We start from the raw sequence: 12,881 nt of genomic DNA on the forward strand, positions 1-12,881 counted from the left end.
TTCTCATTTTTATATCTTAAGTTTTGCATCCATTACTGCAAAGTGAAAGAATGATTACAAGGTTAAATTTCTCTGTATCAGTGAATATTCACTATGGAGTTAAAGTTCCATACCTTCATCCTTCATGTTGCAATCTATCTGTGGTCCAGCATTCCTTTCTTGGAACTGCATGCCCTGTATGTGTCTTTGCATAGCTTCCTGTATTACTTCAAACAATGGTTGATCCTGTTTGAGACAGAATGGATGTGACCTCTATTAGAAACTACATACTGATCTTCTCCTAAATCCCACAACTTAAGTAATGTGAAAACACATACTTTTCTTTGGAGGGAGAAATAAGGATTGGAGTAGGCCCAGGGAAAACAGCAGCTCCTACTACACAAAATAATACAATCTGTCATATGAACAATTAACATTAGTAGTTTTAACTATTCAGGCCTGTGACAAAATGATTTGTAATGTTGCAGGTAGGTGAAATGATGAGCTTGAATAGTGTCTAGCAGAACAATAAACAATAAATGAGTTTAGCTTGTCATTTATCACCTAAATATTCTTACTCCTCTGCACACATATGTAATAGTGATTAAATTATGTAAAAAAGTGGTACTCTCAAACATGGGAATCTATCATAACTTCAGAAAATATCCCCAGTGAATGTAAAGAGTCCACAGATAATTTTCTTTGTCCATATTAATAATAAAGTAATACTTAGGATGACAATAGGTAGATATATAATTGTATTTTTTAAAAATAAGGTGAAGCATGTAAACTAAAAATGAAATTTAGAGTCCTTATATATTTGAATAAACTTTATTTTAAAAAAACCTGTGAATAAATCTGAATCTATCATATAAATTTCTTGATATAGTTTTAAAATGTATGAAGCACATAAAAATACTTTATAACTTTTACCAAATTGTGAGAACATAAATAGGTCTAAAATAAATACCTACTTGATAATATTAACCCATGTAGGACAATGGAACATAGATAAAGAATTATTTTTTGACATATGTTTTTTGAGTATTTTGTGATAAATATAAACATCATGGGGACACAAACATGCTAGCCCTGAAGCAGTTTTCACCACCCCTGAAGTCTTAATCCCGAACACATGATAACAAAAGCAGATCAGAAGTGACAAAAACGTAATATTGTACATTCCCTATTAGGGAAAAACACTCAAATATATTTACCAGTTCAACATTTTTCATAAGATGAACTCTGAACTACCTGGATTGGTTGCTGATGTCCTCTACACCTGGTTCACCCTTTCAATATTCTCTCACTACCCTCACGTGTTGTACACAGAAATTAAAACTAGGCTGAGCAGTATGTCCTAAATTGTCCTTCAACTCACTATTCTTCACTGTACCTTTCATCTTTCAAGTCTTCCCATATTCCCCCACAAACTCTCCTAAAATCCTACTCACATTTTCAGAGTGCATTTAGGTGAAATTTTAGTTACTTTATAAGTCTCCCTCCCTGGGTCCCACCTAGTACTCCTCTCTCCTTTGTATGAGACTGCATAGTACTACTTGTACATCTTTGCAATGACCATGTTAATGTGGATACACCATGTCTTCTACCATGTCACAAGCTCTTTAAGCAAGGAGCAGTTTTATGTTGACTGTTTATTAGGAAATAAGTTTTAATAAATTCTCTTTACTCATGTACCAGCAGGAAAAGGAACAGAATCATCTGTTGGATACATTCTGGAAACTGGGCACTTGAGAATCTCTACTCCATTTGGAACCATTTTACTGCAATCTTGAATGCACTGCAGCCACCACCACCCAGCATCCCGGCAATTGTATCTGGCATAAGTTTCTTCACTGAGGAGATTAGGAATGAGACCATGCCTCAGGGTACCAGAAAATGCTAAAATAATATTCCTAAACAACAGAATTGAGTGGATCATTTAAAATGAAAACATACTCTTAAAAACTGAAGACAAACATAGTCACTTTTGGTGACTGTGTCATGGAAGTATTTTCTCACTTGTCGTTATTTAATTTTATATGTATTTTTAGAAAGCAGTCATAATATGATAAACAAGTAATGAATTAAAAGTAAGAGATTTTGGTTGCAGCTTTGGTTTTTTTCTCTATCAATTTGTGACTTTCTCTTTTTTGAACAGTTTTTTTTCATCTGTGCAGTCAGGAATTGGGCTGGGTGATTTTCAAAGTTCTTTATAGCTATTGATTCTACTTTTGAAATCCATAGTATTTCAAAATCTAAGTAATTATTAGGCATAAACTTTTATTTTATAAGGTACTAAAAGCACAGCAAATATATAAGAAAACCAATGACTAAAAGCTGACTTTAAAAAAACACTCAATTTTAAAAATTGGTATTTAAAATTTAAAAATAGAATTCTAATATAATACACCAAATGAGATGGAAGATTTGGTGCATCTCATTTGTAAGATGGAGTTGTGTTCTAGAAAGATCATAAAATTAAGAAATAAGATGGCTGAGGTCTAAATCCTAGGTTTGCCACCTGTATGACCTTGGAATAAGTCATTTAACAATGTCTAGACTTTAATGCTTTTTAACTAAAACATTCAGAAATTTTATTAATTCTATGCTTCAGTTTAATGGTTGTCCAGTCATAGTACAATAGGAAAGTTTTGTTTTCTAAAATGCAAAAGGGTCTATATGCACATGATGTTCCCAATTAATAAAAAGTGAGAATTCTAGCAATCTTGACCATCCAGATAAATGTCAAACATGTGAAAACTGAATAAAGTGATTTCTGATCCATGAATACCTCTACAAAGGGAGGAAGGAAAATCACCCCTGTGGTATAGGTATTCAAAATAGTTGTTCCATTTCACATTTCCTAACCATACTTCCAGTTGGTGATTGCTACCTAGATGATGTGAAGACAGTTTCTCCTACCAACCTTGCCCTCTCCATCTCCAGGTTAAGATTCAGGGGGTCTGCCATAGGCCCGAGAAATAGGCATTTCTAACAAGTTCTCAGATGATGGTGTTAGTACTGATTTATGAAACATTCTGAATCACACTGCTGCAGAACTTTCTTTTCAACCTCCAATAAATTCATTTATATTATTGTGTGATTTTTGAAGAACATATAGAAAACATTAAGACATAAACTTACATTGTAACTTTTTAGATGATCTCTTATCTGGCTTCTAAATATCGTCCAGTAACCAGCAGTAAACCTTTAAGTGCAATAAAATATCCCTTCGCCAGCAGCAGAAAAAAACAGAAGAAAAATTAGGTAAGCCTAACAGAAAAGACAAATATATATCAATATAAATATATGATAATCACATATGTCAATCATAAAAATCATATATGTCAATCACAAAAATAAATACAAATCCATGAACTCTATTATCACACAATAGTTACTCTAAACAAGGGGTAGAAAAGTAAGTTAAAATGTGTCTGCAAACTGTCTAAAATTTATCTGCAAAATGTATGTTTGTTATGTCAACTTTTATGGAATAAATTATATGTATAAAAATTATATATATATATATATATATATATATATATATATATATATATATATATATATTCATATTTCTTTTTGTATTGGGGATTGAACCCAGGGGCACTTAACCACTGAGCCAAATTTCCAGGCTTTTTTTTTTTAATTTTGAGACAGGGTCTCCTACATTCCTTATGGTCAGCATGCCTTAATTCCTGAGGCTAGTTTTAAACTCATGATCCTCCTTCCTCCACCTCCTGAGTCAATAGGATTTATAGGCATGTGCCACCACCCCCAGAGAAATTCTTTTTTTTTTAATATTTAGTTTTTAGTTGTAGTTGGACACATACCTTTATTTTATTGATTTCTATGTAGTGCTGAGGATCAAACCCAAGGCCCTGCACATGGCAGGCAAGTGCTCTACTGCTGAGCCTCAACCCCAGCCCCAATTCTATATCTTATCAGGTTATAATTTTTGCTTGTTTGTTGGAGATAGATTCTTTCTATGTTGTGCAGGCATTCTCCAGTTTCAGCTTCTGATGCTCAGAAAACAGTGTGTACCAAAACATCTGATGTACCAGATTTTTAAAAGACCCAAAAGAGATAAAATCTAGCACTGTTTTTATTTTTATTTATTTTTATTTTTTTTATTATTTTTTATGTTCTGGGGATAGTACCCAGGGACTCCTGTATGCTAGGCCAGCACTTTACTACTGAGTTACATCCTCTTCCCCAAGAGCAAGTGCTAGACAATTGATTTCAAGATATCTTTAAACAGACAAAAAAACTTTATTTTAATGAATTAAAAGCAAGAAATCAAATATTTAACATATAAAGTAATATAATATGATAATTATAGGCTTTAAAGATTCTACCCTTCCTTTAAGGATAATAAATTAATCTAAATATGAAATGATTACCTGAATGATAACCAATTATATACATATTTACTCTATTATTCTGGAGTTAATCATATTACCAAATTTCCTATTAATTTAAAATAAATTAGTACTGTTACACTTTGTATACAATGAATAAATATAATGTTTGTCAACTGAAAATAAATATATTTTGGCTGGGTGTTGTGGCACAAGCCTGTAATCCCAACAATCTGGCAGGCTGAAGCATGAAGTTCACAAATTTGAGGCCAGTCTCAACAATGTAGAAAAGCCCTAAGCAATTTAGTGAGATCCTGGCTCAAAATTTAAAAAAATAAAATAAAAAGGGCTAGGATGTAGCTCAGTTATAAAGCACCCCTAATTTCAACCTTCAGAACTGCCCCCTCAAAAAAGGAAAAGTAAAATTAAAAGAATTTTTAAAAACTGTTATACTTTCATAAAAAATTTTTGCAGATGAAAATGGGATTTTGTATGCTAAACAATGAACATTTGTGGTAATTATAACTTTTATGTATAAGATAAAAATAGGATATGTAATAGAAAAAAATTCTAAAATTTTACTTTTAGACTGATTTGAGTTTCTTTTTTTTTTTTTTTTCCTGTGATTCATGAAATTGAAGAAAGGTCCTTGTACATGTTAGGCAAGTGCTCTACCACTGATTTACATTCCCAGTCCAGTTGGTTTTTTAATAAAACATTTGAAGAAATATGACTGCTAGCTGTCTCAAAGTAAAAATTTAAAAAGGGGTGGAGATGTAGCTCAGTGGTTAAGCACCCTAGGTTCAATCCCCAGTGCCAAAACAGAGAGAGAGAGAGAGAGATGAAGAGGAAGAAGAAAATAAGAAATATTAGAACAAAGGCAACATAATACATATTTTCTATGCTATCTCCAAAATGATGGTACAGAGTTTCCCTGAACACACTGTGTGTTTTTTAAATATGTATTTTAGTTGTCAAAGAACTTTGTTTATTTATATGCAGTGCTGAGAATTGAACCCAGTTCCTCACTCTTGCTAGGCAGAATCCCAGCCCACACTGTGTATTTTTAAATAATGGTTGATATACACTATTGATGGCTTCAAACTTTGATGATGATGACAATGACAGCAGCTAACATATATGTAGCAGTCTGTGTCAGAAAGCATTCCTATAGTTTAACCCATTCAACATTTTGTATGAAACCTGGATAGAGAGATTCAAAGGTGACTTTAAATTTGTATATCCTAAAATATGTACAGTCTGTCTTTGTTTAAAAATGCTATAAAATCTGTATCACTGATATGTGGAAATATTTATATTAACTTTTTTATTTGTTCTTTTTTAGATATACATGAGAGTAGAGTATATTTGGACATATTATACATACATGGAATATAACTTCCCATATAACACACTGATCATGTGTCCATAATTAAACAGGAAAGTTACTGCCCAATTCATTCTACAGGCTTCCTATTCCCATCCCTACTTCTGTTCACTTCCCTTTGTATAATCCTATGAATAAACTTTTATTCTTCCCTCCCCACACACCCATATTAACCTTTTCATCTCTGAAAGTATACAGCTTATAGATTATATATCTTTGGAATAATTTCTGCTTTGTCAATTATTATAGAAGTTTATAATTATAGCAGGTTTTGCAATAGTATCACCAAAGAAATGAATTACCAGTCATTTTAAAATGTACCTCCAAAAAACCTACCTGCAAATCTGAGTTTATTATAATTTTGCCAGTAAGCACTAGGCAAAACATTCCATGCTAGAAGAAAATACCAGAATTTATATTTACTTACTATACTATACTTGGTATGTAAGTGTATCAGGTACCATTAACATATATTGGTATACAATTTATGAATAAATGTATATATTAGGGGTATTTAACAGCAACAGCATATAATCAAAAGACTGAGATTACTATTTGATGTAATAGGCTTCTATAAAATAGGCTAAAACCTAAAATTCTTCATATCAGCATGTTTTTTCCCCACAATGGCTCAGTTCAGTTTTATGACTATTTGCATAGATTCATTGGGAAATTACAGGAAATAGAAGATCAAACACTCAAGTGAAAATATGAAATAATTGTAAAACTAAACCAAAGTGTTAATTTTATTCTTTTATAAAATTGTTTTATTTTTTAGTTTTGTGGTGATAGGGATTGATCCTAGGGCCTCACACATACTTGAACTACATCTCCACTCCCAAAAAAGAGTTTTATGATTTTTTAATGATCATTCTAAATGAAAAGGTAATTTTTACTGTAGTTGTTTGGTACCATGAAGCCTTTTCATTTGATCTGAGCAGAAACAAATTTAAAGGAATATAAATTTAACAGAGAGAGCCATGAAGATATATAATACTTTCTACAATTTCACATATTTCAGGTTAGTTTTGAGAATTCTCAACTTCAGTGACCTCAAGTATTAAATATTTTCTAGAAATATGATGGAATGTTTTTAAAGGGAAAGCCTGTTCTCTAACCTATTTTGCTAACTCATACTTGTTATTTGATTGAAGTTTTTAATCTACTTTCAGGAACAGATACCAATAAACATGGCTGGAAGTATTTTATGTCAAATTGACAGCATCTGGATGCATAACAATAATAATTTCTTAAAACTTTTATTACTTGTGGCTGGGGCTATGGCTCATTGGTAGTGCACTTGCCTGGCATGTGTGAGACACTGGGTTAGATTCTCAGTACCACATATAAATAGATAAAATAAAGGTGCATCAACAACTGAAAAAATACTTAAAAAAAACAAACAAAAAAATTCATTAGATGTTGATGGACCTTTATTTTATTCATTTATTTATATTCAGTGCTGATAATTGAATCCAGTGCCTCACACATGCTAGGCAGGCATTGCACCACAGAGCCACAACCCCAATCTCCAATAATAATTATTTAAAATCAGTTTTGTGTTTTGTAACTGATAGGACACCTTTAAATGATCTTTAGATAAGTTTATTTTAAAAACTGGGAAGAGATATAGGAAAATGGATAGTAAAATAATGATTTAAAACATATATTTTAAATATTATTTAAAGTAATACCATGAGTTAGAAGAAAAGGATTAACCAGACACAACAAAAACACACATAAATGCCTCATACACAATTATAACTAAATAATAACATGTTTAGTATTTTATGAGTATCTAAGAAATTTTACTAAGGAATAACATACAGTCTCGGATAACTTCATGAATTTTTTAAAAAAGTCTTTTTCTTGTAAGTTTTCCTTTTGAATACTATTCACTTTTACATATTAACCTTCTAAAAAATTCCTTACCTGCAGCTAAAGAAGCACAGCACTGCTGTTTTTCCTTTCTGATCTCATTCAACCTATATGGTACAACCAGAAGGGAAGGTGAAAGAAGTGGCAGAGTAGGGAATTTTCCTACTCCAAACATTTGGACTGAACCCAGTGAAAGGTGTTTCACAAAGGTTCAACCATTCTGAACAAAGTTGTAATAAAAGTGATAGGATTTAAAATATTATCTGTAAAAATACAAAACTTTTTAGCAGTTTTATTCTGTTTTCCCCTTCAAATGATTTCTCCAAACAATGTATAAAAATAGTAATATTGTAGGAAAAATGTTAAATTTGATTAGATTTCAAAACTGCTTACATGGCATCCATTATTTTAGCTGGCTTTAGTCCAGGCATTGTTGTAACACAAATGGCAGAATTGAAGTGATTTTTCTTTCTGAAAAATCTGAAAACATGCCCAAATCAACCTGCTGGCTCTCATAGTTAATTTCCATTTGTAGTTTTGTTTTAGAAAATTTTAGTGTAAAAGGCAGATTACATTCATAATAATAGCAGAATACTTTTCTTTTAATCGATGAAAATTAGAGAAAGAACTATATGTACATATTCTAAACATTATATCAATTAAATTTAAAAAATCAATGAATAAATAAATAAAAACAAATAACATAAAACAAGTTATTTTCCCCAAACATATTTTATATAGAATAGAATTTATATGGGTTTGTTTTTGTGTGTTTCAGACTAAAGGATGTTAATAAATTTACTCTCCACTTAAAAACTTTTCCAGCTCTGAGTCTCCAAAATTCATGCTTTGGTCTTTTTAGAGCATGTGTAAAGTGACTCTGTGTATAGTTTCTATGTAAACACACCTATTTATGTAAGCTTTGTTGGAAATACCTTGACATCTGCTTCCATGCTGCATCCAGAAGAGTGGTGTATGCACCAATTAACATAGCATCAAAGTAACATGGGATAGTATCATGGGATCTGCTTCAAGTAGAAGAACATAGCCTGCAACCATTTGTCAACCTGTTGTAAAAATAATTTAAAAAGTTAATTTGGAGTGTTCACAGGCTATGCACATTTTAAGACATAAATCATAACATAAAACTGTGCTATCCAATAATTCATGAATCAAATTTCCATGTATTAAAACTAGAAATGCAAAGAAGGAAGGAAAACAGATAAACATTATATATATATATATATATATATATATATATATATATATATATAATAATTCTTCTTGTGCCATTGCTTATTTTGAACTAGAACACACCTTACTTATTTAATACTTACTTCAGCAATATTTCCTGATCATGATATAAACTGGCCACTGACATAATCGATCATCCTATCTTCAGACCTCAAATGCTCAAAAAAAGGATGCCCCAAGTTATTCTTTGGTCTTATTTCTGCCAATATGGACATTAGCCATGAAAATTCAGATATGCCATGCTGCATTACTGGTAGAGTCAAAATGTTCCCATAGTTGAGTTATGGCAAGTACCTGATGATTTGACATGAACAAAAAAGCAGACAAAATGGCCACTTAGTCCTACTATGGCACTCAGCTTAGTAGGAGGAAAGTGTGGCTGTATGGACTGGAACCAGTTGCAAAGGCATATTGAGGGAACCTACTGCCACATTTCATACAAGGTTTCTCCAAAGTTATAACTTGTAGCACTGGTCTACTTTTTTTAATGTTATAATATTCAAAGTCAATTGGCATTTTTATTTTTGCATTAAGGCATAAAATAGAAAATATATATATATATATAATCCTGTATCTTCCCATGTTAAAAAGTAGTAGGTTTGTTATTATTCAGGCAAGATTTAAGAAAATCACAAAACTGGTCACAGAGAAAGCAAGAATACCTATGGTGATAAGAAGAGTAAAGCTTGCTTTAGAGGGACTCAGAGGAGGCACTTCAAATTAAGCAAATTGTCAAAGTGAGATATTAGGCAAATTCTCAATTAGGCAAAATTATTGATTATTAGGCAAAATTCTCAAATAGATGCATTAAAATGCCCATGTGTACATAGATGAGTCTGTTATTTCAATGAAAGAACAATTGCATTTCTTTTATCATTCAACAAGATAATCATAGCTTAGCTACTGTGAGTTATGCTGCTATAATGTGCCTGCATGACTGTATTATGTGATTTTAAATTGTTTGGATATATGCTAAGGAGTGGGACAGCTGGGTCAAATGGTGGTTCCATTCCTAGTTTTCTAAGGAATCTCCCTCCATACTGTATTCCAGAGTGGTTGCACCAATTTGTAGTCTCACCAATAATGTATAAATGTACCTTTTTCAACATATCCTTCCAAACATTTATTATTGTTACTTGGATTCTTGATGATTGGCATTTTCACTGGAGTGAAATGAAATCTCTGTGCACTTCAAAAGATGAATGGATAAAAAAATGTTGTATGTATACACAATGGAGTATTACTCAGCCTTTATGACATTTGCCAGTAAATGATGGACCTGAAGACTATCATGCTAAGGGAAATAAGCCAATCCTCAAAAACCAAAAGTTTTCACTGATATGTGGAAGCTAACCCACAATAAGGCAGGGTGGTGAGAAAACAGAAGTTCAGATTAGACAAAGGGGAATGAAGGGAAGGGAGGGGGAATAGAAAAAGAAAAGGTAGTGGAATTAATTTTACGAAATTTTTTCTTTTTTTAATTTTTTTTTAATTTTTATTGTTGCTTGTTCAAAACATTACATAGTTCTTGATATATCATATTTCACACTTTGATTCAAGTGGATTATGAACTCCCATTTTTACCCCATATACAGATTGCAGAATCACATCAGTTACACTTCCATTGATTTATGTATTGCCATACTAGTGTCTGTTGTATTCTGCTGCCTTTCCTATCCTCTACTATCCCCCCTCCCCTCCCCTCCCCTCTCCTCTTCTCTCTCTATCCCCTCTACTGTAATTCATTTCTCCCCCTTGTATTTTTCCCTTTCCCCTCACTTCCTCTTGTATGTAATTTTTGTATACCCCTGAGGGTCTCCTTCCATTTCCATGCAATTTCCCTTCTCTCTCCCTTTCCCTCCTACCTCTCATCCCTGTTTAATGTTAATCTTCTTCTCATGCTCTTAGTCCCTACTCTGTTCTTAGTTGCTCTCCTTATAACAAAGAAGACATTTGGCATTTGCTTTTTAGGGATTGACTAGCTTCACTTAGCATAATCTGCTCTAATGCCACCCATTTCCATCCAAATTCTATGATTTTGTTATTTTTTAATGCAGAGTAATACTCCATTGTGTATAAATGCCACAGTTTTTTTTTTTAATCCATTCGTCTATTGAAGGGCATCTAGGTTGGTTCCACAGTCTTGCTATTGTGAATTGTGCTGCTATGAACATTGATGTAGCAGTGTCCCTGTAGCATGCTCTTTTTAGGTCTTTAGGGAATAGACCGAGAAGGGGAATGGCTGGGTCAAATGGTGGTTCCATTCCCAGCTTTTGAAAAAATCTCCATACTGCTTTCCAAATTGGCTGCACCAATTTGCAGTCCCACCAACAATGAACAAGTGTACCCTTTTCCCCACATCCTTGGCAGCACTTGTTGTTTGACTTCATAATGGCTGCCAATATTACTGGAGTGAGATGGTATCTTATGGTGGTTTTGATTTGCATTTCTCTGACTGCTAGAGATGGTGAGCATTTTTTCATGTACTTGTTGATTGATTGTATGTCCTCCTCTGAGAAGTGTCTGTTCAGATCTTGGTCCATTTGTTGATTGGGTTATTTGTTATCTTATTGTCTAATTTTTTGAGTTCTTTGTATACTCTGGTTATTAGGGCTCTATCTGGAAGGCTGGTTCAATATACGGAAATCAATAAATGTTATTCACCACATCAATAGACTTAAAAATAAGAACCATATGATCATCTTGATAGATGCAGAAAAAGCATTCAACAAAGTACAGCATCCCTTTATGTTCAAAACTCTAGAAAAACTAGGGATAACAGGAACATACCTCAACATTGTAAAAGCAATCTATGCTAAGCCTCAGGCTAGCATCATTCTGAATGGAGAAAAATTGAAGGCATTCCCTCTAAAATCTGGAACAAGACAGGGATGCCCTCTCTCACCACTTCTGTTCAACATAATTCTCAAAACACTGGACAGAGCAATTAGACAGACAAAAGAAATTAAAGGCATAAAAATAGGAAAAGAAGAACTTAAATTATCACTATTTGAGGTTGACATGATTCTATACCTAGAAGACCCAAAAGGGTCTACAAAGAAACTATTAGAGCTAATAAATGAATTCAGCAAAGTGGCAGGATATAAAATTAACACGCATAAATCAAAGGCATTTCTGTATATCAGTGACAAATCCTCTGAAATGGAAATGAGGACAGCCACTCCATTCACAATATCCTCAAAAAAATAAATAAATAAATAAAATACTTGGGAATCAAACTAACAAAAGAGGTGAAAGACTTATACAATAAAAACTACAGATACCTAAAGAGAGAAATAGAAGAAGATCTTAGAAGATGGAAAAATATACCCTGTTCATGGATAGGCAGAACTAACATCATCAAAATGGCTATATTACCAAAAGTTCTCTATAGGTTTAATGCAATGCCAATCAAAATCCCAATGGCATTTCTTGTAGAAATAGATAAAGCAATCATGAAATTCATATGGAAAAATAAAAGACCCAGAATAGCAAAAGCAATGCTAAGCAGGAAGTGTGAATCAGGTGGTATAGTGATACCAGGCTTCAAACTATACTACAGAGCAATAATAACAAAAACAGCATGGTACTGGTACCAAAACAGGTGGGTAGACCAATGGTACAGAATTGAGGACACTGAAACCAATCCACAAAACTACAACTATCTTATATTTGATAAAGGGGCTAAAAGCATGCAATGCAGGAAGGATAGCATCTTCAACAAATGGTGCTGGGAAAACTGGAAATCCATATGCAACAAAATGAAACTGAATCCCTTTCCTCGCCATGCACAAAAGTTAACTCAAAATGGATCAAGGAGCTTGATATCAAATCAAAGACACGGCATTTGATAGAAGAAAAAGTTGGCTACAATCTAAATACTGTGGGGTCGGGCTCCAAATTCCTCAATAGGATACCCATAGCACATAGAGTTAATAACAAGAATCAACAAATGGGACTTACTCAAACTAAAAAGTTTTTTCTCAGCAAAAGAAACAATAAGAGAGGTAAATAGGGAG

This window comes from Urocitellus parryii, chromosome 11, assembly GCF_045843805.1.
Source record: "Urocitellus parryii isolate mUroPar1 chromosome 11, mUroPar1.hap1, whole genome shotgun sequence".
Classification (NCBI taxonomy): Eukaryota; Metazoa; Chordata; class Mammalia; order Rodentia; family Sciuridae; genus Urocitellus; species Urocitellus parryii.